We start from the raw sequence: 23263 nt of genomic DNA, 5'->3' as shown, positions 1-23263 counted from the left end.
ATTCTGAAAAACTAGTCCATGCATTCGTTACTTTTAGACTAGACTATTGCAATTCCTTATTATCAGGTTGCTCAAATAAGTCCCTTAAGACTCTCCAGCTGATCCAGAATGCTGCAGCACGTGTTCTGACGAGAACTAAGAGAAGAGATCATATTTCTCCTGTATTAGCTTCTCTGCATTGGCTTTCTGTGAAATCTAGGATCAAATTTAAAATCCTCCTCCTGACCTACAAAGCTCTAAATGGTCAATCACCATCATACCTAGAAGAGCTCTTAGTACCTTATTGTCCTAGTAGAGCACTACGCTCCCAGAATGCAGAGTTACTTGTGGTACCTAGAGTCTCTGGAAGTAGACTGGGGGCCAGGGCCTTCAGCTATCAGGCTCCTTTCCTGTGGAACCAGCTCCCACTTTGGGTTCGAGGGGCAGACACCGTCACCACATTTAAGAGTAAACTAAAAACCCTCCTCTTTGATAAAGCTTATAGTTAGGGAGTGAGGAGTTGCAGCATCCACCTAACCCGGCCCACCTGCTTCTCCTCGTAGTCATCAGTTTTATTTATTATATAATTAATAATATAGCAAGAGTAGAGGGAGGCAGGCCAGTACAGCCCGATCTGGTTGGGGAGAGTTCTAGCCCGACCAGGCACCTCTCTTTAACCTGCCTCTCTTAGTTATGCTATTATAATTCTAGACTGCCGGGGAGGCTGTTTCCTTCCTACGACACACTGAGCTGCTCTCTCATCTCTACTTGTTACTTTTGTATGCATCCTGTCCCAGAAATGCTTGTTACTAACCTAGCTCTGGGGAGTTTACTCCGGCCGCATCCTGCTGCGTCCTGCTGCGTCCTGCTGCATCCACCCATGCTCTGCAGCGCCACATTACATCCCGCAATGCCCTGCTGTGATGTTCATATGCACAGAGTAGTCAGGATCCGGTATAGGAGACTGCACTACTCAGCATGACACGATGTGCCCTGCTATGACATGAACTTCCACGATGACCTTTGAAGTCACTGTTCCATTATCTTTAATGTGCCTATTATTTGCCACTGTTCATCACACCCCCAACCGGCCCCCTCAGACACTGCCGACGTTTCTTCCTAAAAGGGAGTTTTTCCTTCCCACTGTCGCAATAGCCACTGCTAATGCTTGCTCTTGAGGGAATTACTGTAATTATTGGGGTTTTGGAATTTATAGAGTGTGGTCTAGACCTACTCCAGGGGCGATTCTAGGGTCAGAGCTTTAGGGGTGCTGAGCACCCAATGAGCCCCACTGCCACCACCCACCCTCTTTTAACACAAAAAACAAAGATATGTCTATTGAAAAATAACTTTATCATTTTAACATTGGTTTAACTAACTCCAACATCCAGATTTTTTTTTATTTTTTTTTAGACCTTTTCAGAGCACCAGCTTAATTGTGAGAGTTCACACAGACAGCCCCCTGTAACAAACACAAAACCTTCTTCACTCAGCTGGTTTTCCTGGTCGCCGCACTTTATTATGAAGAAATGTGGTGAAAAATAATGTTACAAAAAGTAAATGTAATATAGGCTACTTAATGCCAATAAGTTAGTATAGGAGTATGAGTAGTTACTGTTTTGCTTGCCACTATTCTCTATATGTCAATTTATTGTTGTTGTTTCCTCACCTGGTTCTTCCTGCATGCTCTCCCTCTCCCCTTCTCCATCTCCCTCTCTTTCCCTTGGCACTGACAATCATACACAAATATATTTTAAGCAGGAGAGTTGAGGTCAGTTTGTCATGTCACAAAAATGTTATGGAGACCATTTACAGATTCTAAGGATATGATCAAAAGGCACACAGAGGAGTGTCATTTTAAATGTCTTTATTATTATTATTGGGCTTAGAAACTTTTTTTAAATCACAAATTCCTTTCACAAGAGAAGCTGTATTCTCCATTGTGGGTTTGAAATAAATAAAAAAAATAAAAGCAGGGGACCATTGCCTAGATACAACAGATAGCTGGTTTGCATTATCTGTTACTTTAGCTTGACACTTTTCAGAAGAACAAAAAAAACAAAAAACAAGACAGAGGTCATTATGGACTGTCCCTAGTCTCTCTCCTGAATCTGTCTTTTTTTCTTTTAAAGAACTGTCGTATGTCCATTGCTCACTGGCAGGCCACACACACACACACACACACACACACACACACACACACACACACACACACACACACACACACACACACACACACACACACACACACACAGAGAGAGTAATGCTATGAGTTCAGGAGTTAAGCCTGGTTCAGGTTAAATCCTCTGTGTGTGAGGAATGAATAAATACAGCAAAAGAAAAACATTAAACTTTCTTTTATTGTCTAGTTTGATAGTCAGCCACAACTGAAAAATAAGGCCGGTTCCTATCCGACGGAAGTTAGCGTTGCTATGGTACTGATAAACAAACCTGCTAATTGGTTAGCTAGCAACAGACAACTATTGACATTATACCGCTATATCACATTTAACCGACATGACATGTCAACGTCCTGGGCAACTTTACTCCACCCAGCAGGCTTTCTATTTCTATCTGTATAAGAGAGGTCAGAGAGAATCGGACATTCAGACGCTTATCACTCGTTCTAGTCTCTCCGCCATTTTTGTGAGTCGCTTCCGAGCTTTTCAACGGTGTAGTACGACGTCCGCTGGGGCGTATTGTGTATTACGGAGCTGATTTCAACTGCCAGTGTGAGGCGGCGTTATTATAGGTGTACACGCTGATTCAGGTACTCACCGATGTGGTGTGTGAGACACAGCTTTGGATCAACTTAGCTAGTTGATTCACAACACTACATAACGGGTTGTCACTCGTGTTTTCGGCTGGATGACGGTGGTGCTGGCCGGACCGGCACGGCAGGTACAGAGAAGAAGTAGAAGAAGAGAGGATCATACCATTTGCTGAGCGGGGATGTTTTCATTTTCATCCTTAACACATACATTTTAAACCACAAACTACGGAGTATGTTTTGGACATTATTTAACCTTGTCAAAGACGAACAAAAATGTTAGAATAACAACATTTCTTACTCCAAGTTTTAGGGGTGCTGAGCCGCTTTTTAGGGGTGCTTCAGCACCCCTAAAAAGCGGCTAGCCTCGCCCTTGACCTACTCTATCTGTAAAGTGTCTCGAGATAACTCTGTTATGATTTGATACTATAAATAAAATTGAATTATGTAAATATTTGTTATACTCAATCTATTTTCATTTATATATTGGATTACACTGCTACACAGCTCTGTTACACTTATGCTAGTAGATCGTTGATCAGCTGTTTCTCTGTGAAGAGAGAGAGTCAACAGTCAGCTGTTTTTCTGAAGGGATAGTCAACAAGTCGGCTCTTTAGATCCAATTGTGGTCGCCACTATGTATTTTCTTGTCTTTGTTTTTGTTAGTTGTTGTGTTTGGTGTTGTGCTATTATTGTGGTAAGCTAGTTTGATTTTGCAGTAGACACACTGTACAGAGTTTTACTTTTAATCACGTTTGAACTGATTGTAAACGTTGGAACCTTTCTGTCGTTCTCTCCAGCCTGTCTCTTCTCTTAGCCCCTTACGCTCTTTTCTTCATTTTGTCTTCATGGCATGTGTCGCCAGCAGCAGCGTCAGCCCGGTGTGCAACAGTAATAATCCTCTGTGCGAAAACACCGTGAGCCATACAATGTAGGTAACATTGATTAAACAAACCTTTAATCAATGTTACCTACATTGATTATTAAAGATCCTCGAGGCAAAATGATTTACCTCGAGGATTTTTGATAATTGAATTATTCGCATTACTCGATGAATCGTTTCAGCCTTAAACAAAACATTTGTTACAAAAGATTTAGTCTATATCCACAACTTTCATTTCCGGCATTGTTCCGTTGCCGCTGGAAATTCTGCCAGATGTACCTCATCTTCAGCCAGATGTCCGTCCCCTTCCTCTGTCTTTGTGTTGGTGTTCTAACCTCCGGTGGATTTGTGAGGACTATATGCTCCTCAGATCTCTGCAGGGTAAGTCCAGACACAGAGCTGTGGAGGAAGGTCTGGCTATAAGAGACTACTGAACATGACACTCAATAAATGTGTTTTTCTATCAGGACCCATCACAGACCAGACCCTGCTGAACCTGAACCTGAACCTGAGCCTGAACCCAGCTGTGTGTGCTTTAAGAGCAACCGGTCAAAGGCAGATATTATGAATTTTAAACATGTTTCTGACAAAAAGTAAGTCATTATTAGCATTCAGCTGTTAACAAATTATTTATATAGCCTGTTGCATTATTATATTTGGTATAAGTATCAGTTCGTATCCATAGTATGATGGAAGGAAATAATTAAAAACTGACACACATTACTAATATTTGAAATAAAAGCAGTTGTTGTCTATGTTAAAAGATTTTTTCGATATGCACATTTATCTGTTTTTGTTTCAGGATCCAACAGCAGGGACCAGAGTCTCCTGAACCTGGACCCAGCTGTTTGTCCTTTAAGAGCGACCAGTCAAAGCATGCTTTAATTTCTTTTAAACAAAGACATCCATCTGACAGAAAGTAAGTTATCAGTATCATATAATGAGATTCATAGACATAGTATTTTAGAAGTATTTCACATAGGCATCATCTCTGTCAGGCATTAGATCATATTAAGTTGCTGTGAGCTGTAAAATGACCTCTTCTTTTTATTTGGTATTTAGGCCTTTATTAGTGACAGCCTAGACATGAAAGGGTAGGGGGGGGGGGACATGCAGGAAAGTGTCACAGGTCATAATCAAACCCACGACCTCTGCATCAAGCACTGAGCCTCTACATATGAATGGCTCTACCACTAGGCCACCCAGGCACCCATATATTCACCATTTCTAAACACACAGCAGAACATGACGTCATCTGGGAGCTGACCGGGCAAAGTGAGCAGGCTTCCTCACTCAGACCAGTCTGCTGCTTCAGGAGTCCTTTAGGCCAACCATGTTGTAGCCCTTGTTTACTTCTTAGTTCTTTCTGTTGATTCAATTGATTGAACGTTGTAATCAACACTTTAAGTTACAGGAACTTTACCTTGTGTTTGTATCTGTGTGGACAGACATTATGTGAGCTAATTCTTCCTGATTCCTCCACAGAGTGGACCAGAAGAGCTCAGAGGTTCCCAGTGGTCAGTCTGCCCAGCAGCATCAAACACACTTGGACTCCATATTTATGGTCTCTACATGTATAACTACTACTTTTACATCTATTCTGTTCACAATCATCTCCATGCTGCACTTTTCAGACCAGTGGATTGTCAGGCTGTCCAACATGGATCTGATGTTTGCTTCCATGATTTCAGTTTGATTTGTCATTCATATAATCCCTCTGTTCCAGTGGCTGGAGGAGAACATCATCACTTATGTGAAGAATGAGCTGAAGAAGATCCAGAAGGTTCTGAGTCCAGATTACCCAGAATGCACAGAGAGTCAGAGGGAGGGTGAGGATGAAGAGCAGAGGAGCAGCAGAGAGGCATTTCTGAAGATCACACTGCACTTTCTGAGGAGAAGGAAGCAGGACGAGCTGGCTGACCGTCTGCAGAGCAGTAAGAGGATTTCTCTAAAGATTTAACTTGCTGGATTAATTTAACATTTACTATGGCAGCGTGGTGGCCCGATGGTTTGCACTGTGGCAAGAAGGTTCCTGGTTTGAATCCCGAGCCATTCTGTGTGGAGTTAGTATGTTCTCCCCGTGTTTGCGTTGGTGCTCCGGTTTCCCCCAACATAAAAAAAAACATGTACTAGGTTCTCCAGTAAATGCCTTTTAGCAAGGCACTGGCAAAGATCTGGAGTTGGAGTTGTAAATGGCTTGAGGGATTTGTTAAATGCAGAGAATGAATTTCACTACATGTATGTGTAAGTGACAATAAAGTACCTTTTAATGTATCCCGAGAAGGGTCAAAGTATGTTCCTGTTTTCTTTATAAAATTACTTAATTAGTTGTTTTTTTCTGTTTTCATTCAGGAAGTCCAGCTGGAGTTTGTAAGCATAAACTCAAATCTCACCTAAACAAGAAGTTCCAGTGTGTGTTTGAGGGGATTGCTAAAGCAGGAAACCCAACCCTTCTGAATCAGATGTTCACAGAGATCTACATCACAAAGGGAGGGACTGCAGAGGTCAATGCCGAGCATGAGGTCAGACAGATTGAAACAGCATCCAGGAAACCAGACAGACCAGAAACAACAATCAGACAAGAAGACATCTTTAAAACCCCATCTGGAAGAGATGAACCAATCAGAACAGTGATGACAACGGGAGTGGCTGGCATCGGGAAAACAGTCTTAACACAGAAGTTCACTCTGGACTGGTCTGAAGACAAAGCCAACCAGGACATCCAGTTCACATTTCCATTCACCTTCAGAGAGCTGAATGTGCTGAAAGAGGAAAAGTACAGCTTGGTGGAACTTGTTGATTACTTCTTTAGTGAAACCAAAGAAGCAGGAATCTGCAGGTTTGAAGAGGTCCCGGTTGTGTTCATCTTTGACGGTCTGGATGAGTGTCGACTTCCTCTGGACTTCCACAACACTAAAATCCTTACTGATGTTACGAAGTCCTCCTCAGTGGGTGAGCTGCTGACAAACCTCATCAGGGGTAATCTGCTTCCCTCTGCTCGCCTCTGGATAACCACACGACCTGCAGCAGCCAATCAGATCCCTCCTGGGTGTGTTGACATGGTGACAGAGATCAGAGGGTTCACTGATCCACAGAAGGAGGAGTACTCGGGGGAAGAGATTCAGAGATGAGGAGCAGGCCAGCCGAATCATCTCCCACATCAAAACATCACGCAAGCCTCCACATCATGTGTCACATCCCAGTCTTCTGCTGGATCACTGCTACGTTCGCAGTTGACATGTGAGGATGTAAGACCAGGGAGGGAGGAGAGCTGCCCAAGACCCTGACAGAGATGTACATCCACTTCCTGGTGGTTCAGTCCAAAGTGAAGAACATCAAGTATGATGGAGGAGCTGAGACAGATCCACACTGGAATAAAAAGAGCAGGAAGATCATCCAGTCTCTGGGAAAACTGGCCTTTGAGCAGCTGCGGAAAGGTAACCTGATCTTCTATGAATCAGACCTGACAGAGTGTGGCATCGATATCAGAGCAGCCTCAGTGTGCTCAGGAATATTCACACAGATCTTTAAAGAGCAGAGAGGACTGTACCATGACAAGGTTTTCAGCTTCGTTCATCTGAGTGTTCAGGAGTTTCTGGCTGCTCTTCATGTCCATCTGACATTCACCAACTCTGGAGTCAACCTGCTGTCAGAAGAACAAACAACATCAACACACCTCTACCAGGGACAAACAATCTACCCTCAAGCAGCAGAGACACTCCTCTACCAGGGACAAACAAGGTACCATCAACCAGTAGAGACAAACTTCTACCAGGGTCAAACAATGTACCCTCTATCTGCAGAGACACACTTCTACCAGAGTGCCGTGGACAAGGCCTTACAGAGTCCAAATGGACACCTGGACTTGTTCCTTCGCTTCCTCCTGGGTCTTTCTGTGCAGACCAATCAGAATCTCTTACGAGGCCTGCTGACACAGACTAGAAGTAGCTCAGTGACCAATCAGGAAACAGTGGAGTACATCAAGAAGAAGATCAATGAGAATCTGTCTGCAGAGAGAAGCATCAATCTGTTCCACTGTCTGAATGAACTAAATGATTGTTCTCTAGTGGAGCAGATCCAGCGGTCCCTAAGTTCAGGAAGTCTCTCCACAGATAAACTGTCTCCTGCTCAGTGGTCAGCTCTGGTCTTCATCTTACTGTCATCAGAGACAGATCTGGACGTGTTTGACCTGAAGAAATATGGTGCTTCAGAGGAGGCTCTTCTGAGGCTGCTACCAGTGGTCAAAGCTTCCAACAAAGCTCTGTAAGTGGGATTTATTCATCATTGAATATTCCTTATATCTTTCAACAGGAGTTAAATATAATAACTTGTTTCCTTCCAATAAAATATTTTTTTTCCGTAGATATTTTTGTTATAATTGGATTATGTTAGCCAAGCAGTTTGGTGTTTATATGTGCGGTAGTTATTACGTTTTGGAAAATTCCACGATCTCTACTGTTACAAAGAAAATGTAAGCTTAAGATGACTGACTGACTAACGTTTGACATGGAGGGACTAAAAATCCTCTCTATTGCTTTTCTTTATTTTTAGAGCGAATTGCCCCACAATATGAATACAGTTTGACTATAACTTTTATTTAGTTGTTAACCGTTGTTGTATAATCACTTTATTACACAAGAGAATGAATGAATGAATTTATTTGGTCATTAGTTATAACCAAAGGGTAGGGTTAGAAGCTTCAGCTTATATAACGCCCCCCCCCCCCTTGTCACATTTTTAGAGAGTTTGATTTAACATCATATTATCACTTCAGCCAGCGCCTTGGTCTTAGCCGCATCACCTGTCCACTATTAATACCTTAAATCACACCCTTCGTGTAATATTGCTTAATTCATCGCCAATAACATGATCATGTTTCCAACTTGTTTAGAATAGAGCAGCATATATTTAAACATGCTGAGAAGGGATTTCATATACTGTATCACCACCAAAGTCCAGACTCAACATATAAACACAATCATTATTTATCTTCTTATATGATATTTCTCTAAACGTTATGCTTTATTAAAGTGCCCATATTATGACTATATTTCAACAAGTTAAAATAGTTCTATGACTTCCAGAAAACATGTTTCTGAAGTTGTTTGCTGGAAATAGCTTGTTGGAAAAGATTCTTACCTACCTCTATTACACTCTGTTTCATTCCCTTCAGAGTGTGCTGTTTCTGCTGCTCCGCGTATGCACAGATGATAATCCTGTTTTACAAGGATTAACGAAACTGCACGATCTGTTCCACGCTTCCGGTCGTAGTTGTAGCGTTCTGCCGTTAGCCTCCACCAGGAAGCTAACGTTAGTTTAGATAACAGCTAATTCGGCTAACCATTAGCTGAGACAGCATGTAATAACTTTAAAACACCCTCAAAATAAACCTGAAAATAACCGTTAAAATGTATAACAGCTGTTACTTCAGGTCTACTTCACTTGTGCTAATTTAAAATACAATCAATCAATACTTGCCTTTATTATTACTGTAAAGTCTTAATTTAGCTGTATCCTGCTTTTTCCACTGTTTAGTTTGAGTTAATGTTATTTTAGACTGTCAGCTTGAACAGTTTAATATATACACCCAAAAACTTAAAGACACAGACAAACCAGTTAATTTAATGCATTTAGTTTTTGAATGCCAATCTCTAATATAGCAAATAATCTATTCAACATCTCTCTTTCCTTGTGATTTGGGAACACGAAACATACGTATGTTCTGATGGTAGGAGGTGGTGGGTGGGAATAGTCAAATGTTTCGGCCATTACGTTGGCGGCCCTGCCGATTTTGACCAGCTCACCCAGAGACAGAAGGCAGGATACATTCAGAGACCCGTATCTAACTCAAAACAGCGTGGATGATTTTTTTTCCCCAAGTTTGTATGCCTGTGGAAGCACCAGAGACACAAAAGAACACCCCAATTGTAATACCAGAAAACATAATGTTTTCATAATATGGGCACTTTAAATTTAAACTACCCTTTAATCCATCAATAAATACTCTTATCTTTCAACAGGAGTTAAATATAAACGTGTTTCCTTCCTGTTGCCTCTCCAGACTGAGTGGCTGTAACCTGTCAGAGAGAAGCTGTGAAGCTCTGTCCTCAGTTCTCAGTTCCCATTCCTCTAGTCTGAGAGAGCTGGACCTGAGCAACAATCACCTGCAGGATTCAGGAGGGAAGCTGATCTCTGATGGACTGAAGAGTCCACACTGCACACTGGAGACTCTCAGGTCAGGATTCATTAACCCATTCAACTGATATCCATTTAAACTCTGATTAACTTTAGTTGATAAACAGCTGACGTGTTGCTTTGTTTCTGCTGATACAATAAACTTCGGAGTTGTTATTAATTATATAATTATTAATTTCTAGACTCAATTACTTTCCATGAGGATTTTTCATTGTTTGTTTTTGTTGTTACATAATTAAATACCACAAATGATTTTAAAAGTGTATTCTAAATCTGGACCAAAATGTACCTGGACAACAATCAAACATAAAACAAACACATGGCTCTACATGTTGACAGAGGGTTCCTGTGTGTTGTTCTGTGTGTTTGCAGTCTGTCAGGCTGTCTGATATCAACGGAAGGCTGTTCTTCTCTGGTCTCAGCTCTGAGCTCCAACCCCTCCCATCTGAGAGAGCTGGACCTGAGCTACAATCATGCAGGAGACTCAGGAGTGAAGCTACTGTCAGAGGGACTGGAGGATCCTCTCTGGAGACTGGACACTCTCAGGTACAAACACTGATGAACATAAAGGAGATATTTGTCTAGGAAGTTTTAAAGGAGAACGTTTACAGGAACTAGAATGATAACCCCCTGTTGTTAACCCTATCTGGTAAATTGTATTAATATTCTTAGGAAATACGTTGAAACGTTGAAGTTGTAGTACAGTAGTTAAAATGTCCAGTTAATGGTTATACAGGGGGTGTATCCCTACACATACACCCCCTGTTCACGTCTTCAACGTTAACAGATAGCCTTTGAAATATAACAATGAAATGGACTAGTCCGTAATCCGTAATACACCCCATACTTTCACAATGAAATTGACTAGTCCGTACTGGTGCATGGCGCAAAAGATAAACACACAGTGACAGGAGGACTGGAACGTACACAAACAGACGAAGCAAGACAAGTCTAAATGCGAAAATGAAACAAAGTTACCCAAGTGGCTCAAATAAAAGAAAAAAGCGAAAAGACGCCAATTAAGTATGTGGCAACGCTGCTAAAAGAACAGAAAAAGGAGGAGAGGAAGAAAAAGACAAGGGAGAGAGAGTATTAACAGGCATGAGGAGGAAAAGAAACAGAGGGATGAGGAAGAGAGAATGAAGGGACAGAGACACAAAAGAGAGAAGGTAATCATTTAACAATACATTTCATGTTATTGTATCTTATTCCCAATGATTGACTGCATTGAAGCATTCTTTAGAAATGTTGGCCCATATTGAGAGGATAGCATCTTGCAGTTGATGGAGATTTGTGGGATGCACATCAAGGGCACAACGCTCCCGTTCCACCACATCCCAAAGATGTTCTATTGAGTTGAGATCTGGTGACTGTGGGGGCCATTTTAGTACAGTGAACTTATTGTCATGTTCAAGAAACCAATTTGAAATGATCCAAGCTTTGTGACATGGTGCATTATCCTGCTGGAAGCAGCCATCAGAGGATGGGTACATGGTGGTCATAAAGAGATGGACATGGTCAGAAACAATGCTCAGGTAGGCTGTGGCATTTAAACGATGCCCAATTGGTACTAAGGGGCCTAAAGTGTGCCAAGAAAACATTCCCCACACCATTACACCACCATCAGCAGCCTGCCCAGTGGTAACAAGGCATGACTGATCCATGTTCTCATTCTGTTTACGCCAAATTCTGACTCTACCATCTGAATGTCTCAACAGAAACCGAGACTCATCAGACCAGGCAACATTTGTACAGTCTTTAACTGTCCAATTTTGGTTAGTTTTTGCAAATTGTAGCCTCATTTTCCCATTTTTTGTGAAGAGGAGTGGTACCCGGTGGGAGAGTGTGTGGATGAAGCATTAATATACTCTTTCAGCAGACTAGTTAGCTAGAGGTTTAAGTTCAGTTGCCGATGCTGCATGGCTCATGTGATCAATCAGAGACGTACACAGACGTGTGGACCAATTATTCATTTAAATTCCTCTTATGCTGGGAGAGTACCGACTCTAAGTTCAAAAAGTCCCTCAAAATGCTCTTTCCACAATATACAGTACAGGCCAAAATTTTGGACACACCTTCTCATTCAATGCGTTTTCTTTATTTTCATGACTATTTACATTGTAGATTCTCACTGAAGGCATCAAAACTATGAATGAACACATGTGGAATTATGTACTTAACAAAAAAGTGTGAAATAACTGAAAACATGTCTTATATTTTAGATTCCTCAAAGTAGCCACCTTTTGCTTTTTTGATAGCGCTGCAAACCCTTGGTGTTCTCTCAATGAGCTTCATGAGGTAGTCACTTGAAATGGTTTTCACTTCACAGGTGTACCATGTCAGGGTTAATTAGTGGAATCTTTTCCCTTATTAATAGGGTGGGGACCATCAGTTGTGTTGTATAGAAGTCAGGTTTTCAATCAGCAAAGTAAAGAGAAATGAGTGGCCATCATTACTTTAACAAATAAAAGTGAGTCAGTCCGGAAAATTGCGAAAACTTTGAATGTGTCCCCAAGTGGAATCGCAAAAGCCATGAAGCGCTACAACAAAACTGGCTCACATGAGGACCGCCCCAGCCTCTGCTGCTGAGGATAAGTTCATCTGAGTCACCAGCCTCAGAAATCGCAAGTTAACAGCAGCTCAGATTAGAGACCAGATGAATACCACACAGAGTTCTATCAGCAGACACCTCTCTAGAACAACTGTTAAATCAGGCCTTCATGGTCAAGTAGCTGCTAGGACACCACTGCTAAGGAGAGGCAACAAGCAGAAGAGATTTGTTTGGGCCAAGGAATGGACATTAGACCAGTGGAAATCTCTGCTTTGGTCTGATGAGTCCAAATTTGAGATCTTTGGTTTCAACCGCCATGTCTTTGTGCGATGTAGAAAAGGTGAATGGATGGATTCTACATGCCTGGTTCCCACCGTGAAGCATGGAGGAGGAGGTGTGATGGTGTGGGGGTGCTTTGCTGGTGCTGGTGGATTTATTCAAATTTGAAGGCATACTGAACCCGCATGGCTACCACAGCATCCTGCAGCGACATGCCATCCCATCCGGTTTGCATTTAGTTGGACCATCATTTATTTTTCAACAGGACAATGACCCCTAACACACCTCCAGGCTGTGAAAGGGCTATTTGACCAAGAAGGAGAGTGATTGAGTGCTGCACCAGATGACCTGGCCTCCACAGTCACCGGACCTGAACCCAATCGAGATGGTTTGGGATGAACTGGACCACAGAGTGAAGGCAAAAGGGCCAACAAGTGCTAAGCATCTCTGGGAACTCCTTCAAGACTGTTGGAAAACCATTTCAGGTGACTACCTCTTGAAGCTCATCAAGAGAATGCCAAGAGTGTGCAAAGCAGTAATCGGAGCCAAGGGTGGCTACTTTGAAGAAACCAGAATATAAGACATTTTCAGTTATTTCACAATTTTTTGTTAAGTACATAATTGCTCATGTGTTCATTCATAGTGTTGATGCCTTCAGTGAGAATCTACAATGTAAATAGTCATGAAAATAAAGGAAACGCTTTGAATGAGAGGGTGTGTTCAAACTTTTGGCCTGTACTGTATGTGTGTGTGTGAGAGTGATGTAATGTTGATGTTTCTCTAAAGAGAAAGGTCCACTGTTGCACCAAATGCTTGTTCTTCTGTCAGGGAGTGCAGCTCTGTCTCGACTTTGTCTTTCTTGCACAGCTGGCAGAAGCGCTCCTCTTTGGGGAGCCATGATTGTTTGTAGTGGCCTGTCTCGATGGCCAGGCTGTGCTCACTGAGTCTGTACTTGGTCAATGTAGTTCTTAGTTTGATATCCGTAACTGTGGTCAGGTAGACTGCGACACTGTACACTCTCTTTAGGGACAGATAGCACTGGACTCTCTCTTTATAGGCAGATAGCACTGTACTCTCTCTTTAGGGACAGATGGCACTGCATTTTGCTTTGTGCTTTTGTTTGTGTGTTCCAACTGGTGATGTAGTTTTGTTTCTGTTGTGTTATAATTTGGTTAACTCTGATTGGTTTGTTCCCAGACTGGTCCTGAGGCAGAACCAGGTCAGGAAGTGAACTGACCGTCAGGACCAGCTGAGCGAGGGGACTCTTATCTTTGCTCAGTTCTTGGTATTGCAGGGCTTTCTGCTGATAGAAGTGGGGGTCACTGTTTTTTAGATGATGGTTTTTAGATGATGATGTCTGTGTCTTTGAATTCAGAGGTTTCACTTTTACATCCAAACAATGAAGAGTTAAGGCCCTGAATATTCCACATGGAGACAGTAAATGGCTTCATTGTTTGCGAACACAAATATGAACAGTTTTAAAAAGAGATAAACCTACAGTAGTAAGTTATTAAATAAGAGGTAGGGCTGTCATTGACTAAAGTAGTAATAGTAGTAACTTAATTTAGGTTATACATACTATTTGCAGATGAGTTACAGGGTTAGGATTAGACAAAGGGTTTAGTTTTTATGTGAGAGACCGAAACAAATTATGAGTTATTGTGATGCCAGAGATGCACTCTTCATTATTACGTAATGACCAATAAGAAAAAGCCTAATTCATTCTGCACTGGAAGGCAAAGAGTAAATAGAAATAAATTAGTTAAAATATGAAAAATAAAATAAATCTGGTAATAATAGCCTTATAATTTAAGACCTTAATTGAATAGTGTTCATGACACCTTAGAGTCCCACTTAGCTGATCAGTCTGGAGCATATGAGACTGAGCAGGTGTTTGATATCCTCCAGTTGCTGCCAGCACTGGTTGGTGTGAGTGTCTCAGCATAGCTCCTCTGCCCCGGGTGCTGAGCGTGGTGTTGGGCTGGGTCAGCAGGGTGGGGGGGTCCAGGGTGAGGCCTGGGAAATATGGGTCAGTGGGTCTGTCGGGCTGGTGCTGCTCTGGTCCTGGGGTGGCTGCCTTGTGTATAAGAAGGTGGAGGGTGGTTGTGGCTGGAAGGGTGTGGGCTGGGTCTGTGAGGTGGTGACATCTGCAGGCTGGATGGGTGGAAGCTGCTCCGTCTGTTAGTGCTGGGGGGTTCCTTGGTTGCGTCCTGAAGCCACATCTTTTAATTTCTTTGCAAAGGTGCTGACTGTATCTTTGCGGAGGTGGACATGGTTGTAAAGGCTGTGGATGTTGAGGGTAGGGTGGTGGGCCAGGTGGACATTTGGTATGAGGGCACATCCACGTGAGATTTCAGCATTTATCCGGTGGATGGTGTCAGGATGGAAGTCTCTTCGTGGGAGGATGGTAGAGATTATAATCTTTGATGAGGGGAAGGTCTGTGTAGCCCTCTGTGCTACTCTCTACACAGACTCTGCTACCCTCTCCTGCTGTAGTCTCAGGTCATTAGTACCTGTGTGGATGATGATGTGGCTAGGCTGACCCAGGATGGGCTCAGTGAGCAGCTGGAGGGCATTGACAGTCCTGGGGCATTGAATTTTGGTGACTTTTTGTATGAGGAAAAGCTTCTCCTCATTCACAAATTTCTATAAGGATATAAGAATAAGAATCTATAAGGATAATGATCTCAGCATCACTGGTTTAATGTTGCTCTCCAGATGTTTTAGGCTTGTTGGTAGTGGCCTCTCTATATGGGTCGGGGGTGGGCATTACTGCAGGTTGTTGTGATGGTCTGGTGTTAGTTAGGGTGGAGGTGGATGGCTGTGGTTCAGGTTGAGGGGGGCTGTTGATGGTGATGGAGGGTTGTGGTTGGTGTTGGCAGGCTCTCAGACTGTGGAGCTGCTCCTTGAGGCTGAGGATGGTTTGCTCTCTCAGGTGCAGCTCCTCTCTTATAGCAGTGAGATCTCTGCCCATGGCCTGTCTGTCCTGCTGCAGCTCCTGTCATATGGCATTTTTCCACTGCTAGTACCAGCTCTACTCGGCTCGACTTGGTGCGACTTGACTCGGCCGCAGTTCCCCTGTCCTCCTTTTTCCATTGTAGATTTAGTACCGCCTCATGCGTGAGGCGAGCGTGGCTGGTCATCATAGCGCGCCAAAGGAAACTGCTGTGACATAACGCGATACACAGAACTTGGAAGGTGTGTTGTTGCCACAGCCAGAAGACAAATTTTGTTTCAAATGAAGCTGGAGGCAGCAAAAAAACACAGCTGGCTAAACTATTTAAAAATGGCAATGGAAAAACGCCATTACAGCAGTAATCTTCTTTTGTCTCTGTTTCTCAGTCTCTGCCAGAGCTTTGATGGAGCTGAAACTGGCCTCATTGCCTTGAAACATGATGGTCTCATTGTGGTAGACAGTGACAGTGAGAGGTGGGCTGTCTTCTCTACATCTTCAATGACTATCTGTCTCCCATTGCATTTTCCTCTCTTCTTGTGATGGTCATAGTGGGCACAGATCGCTTTATGCCACGCATCAGTACTGTCTGTGTACAGTAGTAGATTACTAATTCCTCCTGTGTGGCATATATCTGCAGTCAAGGCCTCTGGGTTTTCTGAGTTGTTTGTGTTTGTAAGCTTTCTTGGCCTGTGTAATTTTAATTTCTTTTTGGTAGCCAATCACAAAGAGGCAGGGCTCTCCCCCGGGAGACCCCAACATTGTTTCAGGTCCTAACTGACACTGTGCTGCTCCCTCTGCTGCTACTTAGCACGCTGTGTTAAGTTAGGACAGGCTAGCCTTGGTTTCTTGAGGTAGAAATTACAAATTAAACTACTGGGGGTATGAAGGTTACGCTGCGCTACCTCTACGTACGCAGTTTCGGGGGAAGGGAGACGGTGCTAGTCTTTGGTGTTTTTTTCCTTTGTTTTGGAGCCTTTTGGTCCTTAGCTTAGCATAGCATATCCTTCTTGCTCCTCTTCTCTGTCCTTAGCTGTTGTGTTAGCAGAGTTAGCTGTTGTGTTAGCAGAGTTAGCTGTTGTGTTAGCAGAGTTAGCTGTCGTGTTAGCAGAGTTAGCTGTTAGGTTAGCCAAGTTAGGTGTTGTGTTAGCACAGTTAGCTGTTAGGTTAGCCAAGTGTGAGCCTTTTGGTCCTTAGCTTAGCGTAGCATATCCTTCTTGCTCCTCTTCTCTGTCCTTAGCTGTTGTGTTAGCAGATTTAGCTGTCATGTTAGCAGATTTAGCTGTCGTGTTAGCAGATTTAGCTGTCGTGTTAGCAGATTTAGCTGTTAGGTTAGCCAAGTTAGCTGTTGTGTTAGCAGAGTTAGCTGTCATATTAGCAGGGTTAGCTGTCATGTTAGCAGGGTTACCTGTCATATTAGCAGAGTTAGCTGTCGTGTTAGCAGAGTTAGATCATCTTTGTCTTCTCTTGTCTTGACTTCCTTGGTGATTTTCTTTCCAAAAGTGTTCTTCTCGCAGTTTATCTCAGTTTAAAACTATTTGTCATTTCTGTTCTTCAATAAAACATCTCTCTCTCTTTTTTTTTTTTTTTTTTTCTCTCTCTCTGAGTGATAGACATAGCTACTCTGGATGGTATTGTCCTGGCCTCCAGCACTACTGTCAGAAATCTAGGAGTTATTTTGATCCGGATATATCCTTTAACGCCCATCTAAAACAAACCTCAAGAACAGCCTTTTTTCACCTTCGTAACATTGCCAAAATTAGGAATATCCTTTCTCAAAACGATGCTGAAAAACTAGTCCATGCATTTGTTACTTCCAGGCTGGACTATTGTAATTCCTTACTGTCAGGTTGCTCAAACAAGTCCGTTAAGACTCTCCAGCTGATCCAGAATGCTGCAGCGCGTGTTCTCACAAGAACTAAGAAAAGAGATCATATTTCTCCTGGATTAGCTTCTCTGCATTGGCTTCCTGTAAAATCCAGGATTGAATTTAAAATTCTTCTCCTGACTTACAAAGCTCTAAATGGTCTAGCACCATCATATCTAGAAGAGCTCCTAATACCTTATTGTCCCACTAGAGCACTGCGCTCCCAGAATGCAGAGTTACTGGTGGTACCTAGAGTCTCTAAAAGTAGACTGGGAGCCAGAGCCTTCAGTTATCAGGCTCCTCACCTATGGAACCAGCTCCCAATCTGGGTTCGGGGGGCAGAAACTGTCACCTTATTTAAGAATGAACTTAAAACTCCTTAAAAGTCCTTATGTTTTTTCATTTCACCAAGAGCCTGGGTCTGTTCGAGGTTTCTTCCCAAGAGGGAGTTTTTCCTCGCCACTGTCACACTGCTTGCTCTTGAGGGAATTACTGAAATTGTTGGGGATTTGTAAATTATAAAGTGTGGTCTAGACCTACTCTATCTGTGAAGTGTCTTGAGATAACTCGTTATGATTTGATACTATAAATCAGAGATGGGAGTAAGTCACACATGGGCAAGTCACAAGCAAGTCTCAAGTCTTAACCTTCAAGTCTCAAGCAAGTCCAAGTCATTTTTTGTGACAATCAAGCAAGTCAAGTCAAGTCATAGCTTTGGTCAAGCAAGTCACAAGTCAAGTCATAAAAAAGTTTCCATTTTTAAACAAGCTAAAGACAGTGATTATGAACTGCTGAAATTGTATTTGCATTTTTTACTCAAAAGACATTGCGTCCATATACATCTGAAGAGTTTAAATTAACACAGATAAAAAATCACAGCCTAAAACTGATATTAGGCCAACAATAAATCAACATTGTTCAATATGCCTCAAACATGACATTAACTCATGAAATTCCTTCAAACAATTAAAGTATAATGGTTCCTAAGTCAAATAGGCTAATATTCTTCAAACATGCCTCACTTTTATGAGATAGAAACACATCCTTTAACCTTTCCTTCTCTTAAAGAACAAAACATATTCTTTAGGAGTAGCTGAATCCCACCACCTTTGCTTATCACATGGAATGGAAAGTATATGTTGATATTTGACAGTGTTTGGGAGTGAATGTGTGCGTGTTTGAGAAAGAGAGTGAAAAGTTATTAATATTGGTGAGTGAATGTGTGTGAGAGTGCAGAGTGTGTTGTAGGTGTGCCTAGCTTTATTCACATACTTACACGAGAGAGAGAGCAGAGAGAGAGAGAGAGAGAGAGAGAGAGAGAGAGAGGAGAGAGAGAGAGAGAGAGAGAGAGAGAGAGAGAGTGTGAGTGAGATGTGCAGAGACGAGACAGTGTTGTGGCCTTTTACCGCCCACCTTGAACAAAGAGGGGAGGGGTTCTTATTCATGGCCAAAAACTGAAGGGACTTCTGTCCATCACAAACGTCCACATAGTGGTTCAGCTGAATATGGGGACTGGAACCCGAATCTCTCCCGATTTGAAGTGTCTGATGAAATTCGACGTCGGAAATAAGTACTGCAGACCTTGCAAACTGCCGTTCGTTTTTTTTCTTTGCCTGGTCAGATGTGTAATCCTTATAGCCAAACTTTATTATTTTTATTATTGTGCAGAGGGATTTATGTTTTCCTCCGTGGGTGCTCACACGCGCACACCCTTTAAAAAAAGTGTTTGCATTTCCTAACCTTAGGAAACGGACAGCGGCCGACACGAATACACACGCCATAATAAAGCCAGGGCAGCGCCACTTCTCACAAATACAGATAGGATCAGAGATGAAAAGTTTAACTGGCACGTAACCGCATCAGCTTCGTGGGAAATTAAGAATCAATGCCACCGACATAACCAATCACACTATGACGACGGCGGCCACAACTGCAGTGTTTAATTTTAGATTAACGTAAAATGAACTGGCAGTCTGGCACTTGTGGGCGGTCAGTATTTTCCGTGGGTGCTTCGGAGCTCGAGCAGGCTATGAGAGGGATCCATGACGTTAAGTTAGCCTACTAGCCATAGCCAGTGTTGTTTACTGACGGTCTGCCGCCGCGCGCCGCGTCATCATATCAACGGTTCCTGCGCATGCAGTAGCACTAATCGTAAAGTTAACTCCTCCTCAATATCCGAAGGCAAAATATATTTATTAAACAGAAAATCAAGTCATTTCAAGTCATTTGACTCAAGTCTAAGTCAAGTCTCAAGTCATGAATATCAAGTCAAAGTCAAGTCGAGTCTTTTATGAATGTTAATCAAGCAAGTCTCAAGTCCTAAAATTTGCGACTCGAGTCTAACTCGAGTCAAGTCATGTGACTTGAGTCCCCCATGTCTGCTATAAATAAAATTGAATTGAATGTAATGCACTTTCAGGGTGGAGCCTGCTGGAGTCAGATGGTTGACACCAGGTCTGAGGAAGTGTAAGTGTGTTTTTAATTTCATTCACCAAACTGTGACATCACTTATACAACCATCTGATGTCATCATCAAAGTGCTGATTGGTTAATAACTGCAGCTGTGTTGTGTCTCCTTCTCTCTGTCAGATTCCTGTGAACTCACATTCGACACAAACACAGTGAACAGAAAACTCAAACTGTCTGACAACAGGAAGGTGACATTAGTGGAGGAGGATCAGCCATATCCTGATCATCCAGAGAGGTTTGACTGCTGGTGTCCTCAGCTGCTGTGTAGAGATGGTCTGACTGGTCGCTGTTACTGGGAGGTTGAGCTGAGAGGAGATGCTAATATATCAGTGAGTTACAGAGGAATCAGCAGGAGAGGTGACTGTTGGTTTGGACGTAACGATCAGTCCTGGAGTCTGAGCTGCTCTGTTGCTGGTGGTTACTCTGTCTGGCACAATAACAGAAAAACATTCATCTCCTCCTCTGTCTTTCGTAGAGTAGCAGTGTATGTGGACTGTCCTGCTGGCTCTCTGTCCTTCTACACAGTCTCTTCTGACTCACTGATCCACCTCTACACCTTCAACACAACATTCACTCAGCCTCTCTATCCTGGGTTTTGGGTGGGTCTCCTCAAGGTCAGGATCTGGGCCTCGTGTTCCTCAGTGTCTCTGTGTCCTCTGTAGGACGGAGAAGCCTCCTGTTTCTCACTGCTGATCAGTTGAGTCTGTAACATTCACCATACAGAAATATTTCAGGTTATTGTTATAAACTAATGTTAATTTTTTTTAAAAAAAAATTAAGAATGATTGAACAGATTCCTCGTGAACATTGTAAACTTCTGTAAAGATGGAAGCTGCGATCATGAAATTGTAGAAATGTCGTTGACTTGTGACTGTGTCATCTTTAGTTTTGAGTTCTGTCTCCTTTCACAATAAAAGCATAAAGTTATTGTGATGTGCTTGTGGTCTTTCTTTTTAACTTTAATCGAGTACTCTCTACTTGTTTGCTGATCTTTTCTAATTATTTTAGTGTTACGTTTAAAGGGGTGATAGAATGATTATATAGGTTATTTCACACTGTTCCTTAAGGTCTCCTAATGGGGTATGTAACATTGGTTGTGCTGAAAATGGCCTGGTTGATATTTTATTGGCCCTTATGCATCCCTGTGTTTGGGTTCTATTTGTAAAAAGAGCTTTTCTTCCAAATATAGTATGCTCACAAATATTTAGATGAGCTGCGCGCTGATTGGTTTAGCGAATCCCCATACACACACATTAGAGACGAGACAGCAGGTCTCATATTCCAGACACTACAATGTTTCGTTACCAAATTTACTTCTGAGACTTTTTTTATGCGAGAAATCAACTATATAAAGCTCAAATATGGGCCGCTTTATGAAAATCTATGGCTAATTGCAAATTTGGTAAGACGTGTCTGACTTAAGGAGCTCCACACAGTCTGACGAGAAAGCGGCAGCCTGCTGGGCATCATACTCGGGGAAAAGTCACCCTGTGGATTACTGCACTACGGGGCTCCGCAGTCGGCTGCCGGCATAACTATAATATATTTACAGTTTGAATTTCATCACGGCACTTATATCACAGCTACAGTGCCTTGCGAAAGTATTCGGCCCCCTTGAACTTTTCGACCTTTTGCCACATTTCAGGCCTCAAACATAAAGATATAAAACTGTAATTTTTTGTGAAGAATCAACAACAAGTGGGACACAATCATGAAGTGGAACGAAATTTGTTGGATATTTCAAACCTTTTAAACAAATAAAAACTGAAATATTGGGTGCAAAATTATTCACCCCCTATTAAGTTAATACTTTGTAGCGCCACCTTTTGCTGCGATTACAGCTGTAAGTCGCTTGGGGTATGTCTCTATCAGTTTTGCACATCGAGAGACTGACATTTTTGCCCATTCCTCCTTGCAAAACAGCTCGAGCTCAGTGAGGTTGGATGGAGAGCGTTTGTGAACAGCAGTTTTCAGTTCTTTCCACAGATTCTCGATTGGATTCAGGTCTGGACTTTGACTTGGCCATTCTAACACCTGGATATGTTTATTTGTGAACCAGTCCATTGTAGATTTTGCTTTATGTTTTGGATCATTGTCTTGTTGGAAGACAAATCTCCGTCCCAGTCTCAGGTCTTTTGCAGACTCCATCAGGTTTTCTTCCAGAATGGTCCTGTATTTGGCTCCATCCATCTTCCCATCAATTTTAACCATCTTCCCTGTCCCTGCTGAAGAAAAGCAGGCCCAAACCATGATGCTGCCACCACCATGTTTGACAGTGGGGATGGTGTGTTCAGGGTGATGAGCTGTGTTGCTTTTACGCCAAACATAACGTTTTGCATTGTTGCCAAAAGTTCGATTTTGGTTTCATCTGACCACAGCACCTTCTTCCACATGTTTGGTGTGTCTCCCAGGTGGCTTTTGGCAAACTTTAAACGACACTTTTTATGGATATCTTTAAGAAATGGCTTTCTTCTTGCCACTCTTCCATAAAGGCCAGATTTGTGCAGTATACGACTGATTGTTGTCCTATGGACAGAGTCTCCCACCTCAGCTGTAGATCTCTGCAGTTCATCCAGAGTGATCATGGGCCTCTTGGCTGCATCTCTGATCAGTCTTCTCATTGTATGGGCTGAAAGTTTAGAGGGACGGCCGGGTCTTCGTAGATTTGTAGTGGTCTGATACTCCTTCCATTTCAATATTATCGCTTGCACAGTGCTCCTTGGGATGTTTAAAGCTTGGGAAATCTTTTTGTATCCAAATCCGGCTTTAAACTTCTCCACAACAGTATCTCGGACCTGCCTGGTGTGTTCCTTGTTCTTCATGATCCTCTCTGCGCTTTACACGGACCTCTGAGACTATCACAGAGCAGGTGCATTTATACGGAGACTTGATTACACACAGCTGGATTCTATTTTCATTAGTCATTTAGGTCAACATTGGATCATTCAGAGATCCTCACTGAACTTCTGGAGAGAGTTTGCTGCACTGAAAGTAAAGGGGCTGAATAATTTTGCACGCCCACTTTTTCAGTTTTTTATTTGTTAAAAAAGTTTGAAATAGCCAATGAATTTCGTTCCACTTCATAATTGGGACCCACTTGTTGTTGATTCTTCACAACAAATTACAGTTTTATATCTTTATGTTTGAGGCCTGAAATGTGGCAAAAGGTCGAAACGTTCAAGGGGGCCGAATACTTTCGCAAGGCACTGTACCCCAAGGTCTTACAAAGCTAACAGTTGTGTCCGATTTCAAATTAAGGCATTTTTGTGAACGTCAGGGGTCTTGTTAGGAGGAGCAGCTAGCTAGCTATATGTCCC

The 23263-nt window shown here is 42.4% G+C and overlaps 1 protein-coding gene and 1 long non-coding RNA gene across 2 annotated transcripts in view; both read left to right on the top strand.

Annotated features, from left to right (window-relative positions):
- Positions 1 to 23263, top strand: part of eif2a (eukaryotic translation initiation factor 2A) — an 85447-nt gene that overhangs the window by 26622 nt on the left and 35562 nt on the right. The window lies entirely within an intron of this gene.
- Positions 9819 to 19943, top strand: LOC120544080. The gene is made up of 3 exons (XR_005636441.1): positions 9819 to 9867; positions 10200 to 10373; positions 19897 to 19943. It is a non-coding gene; the product is annotated as an uncharacterized LOC120544080 (long non-coding RNA).

The sequence above is a fragment of the Perca fluviatilis genome, chromosome 2 (genome assembly GCF_010015445.1).
Source record: "Perca fluviatilis chromosome 2, GENO_Pfluv_1.0, whole genome shotgun sequence".
In the NCBI taxonomy this organism is placed as follows: domain Eukaryota; kingdom Metazoa; phylum Chordata; class Actinopteri; order Perciformes; family Percidae; genus Perca; species Perca fluviatilis.
The sequence above is the reverse complement of the archived record's forward strand: the minus strand, read 5'-3'. Positions and strand labels throughout refer to the sequence as shown.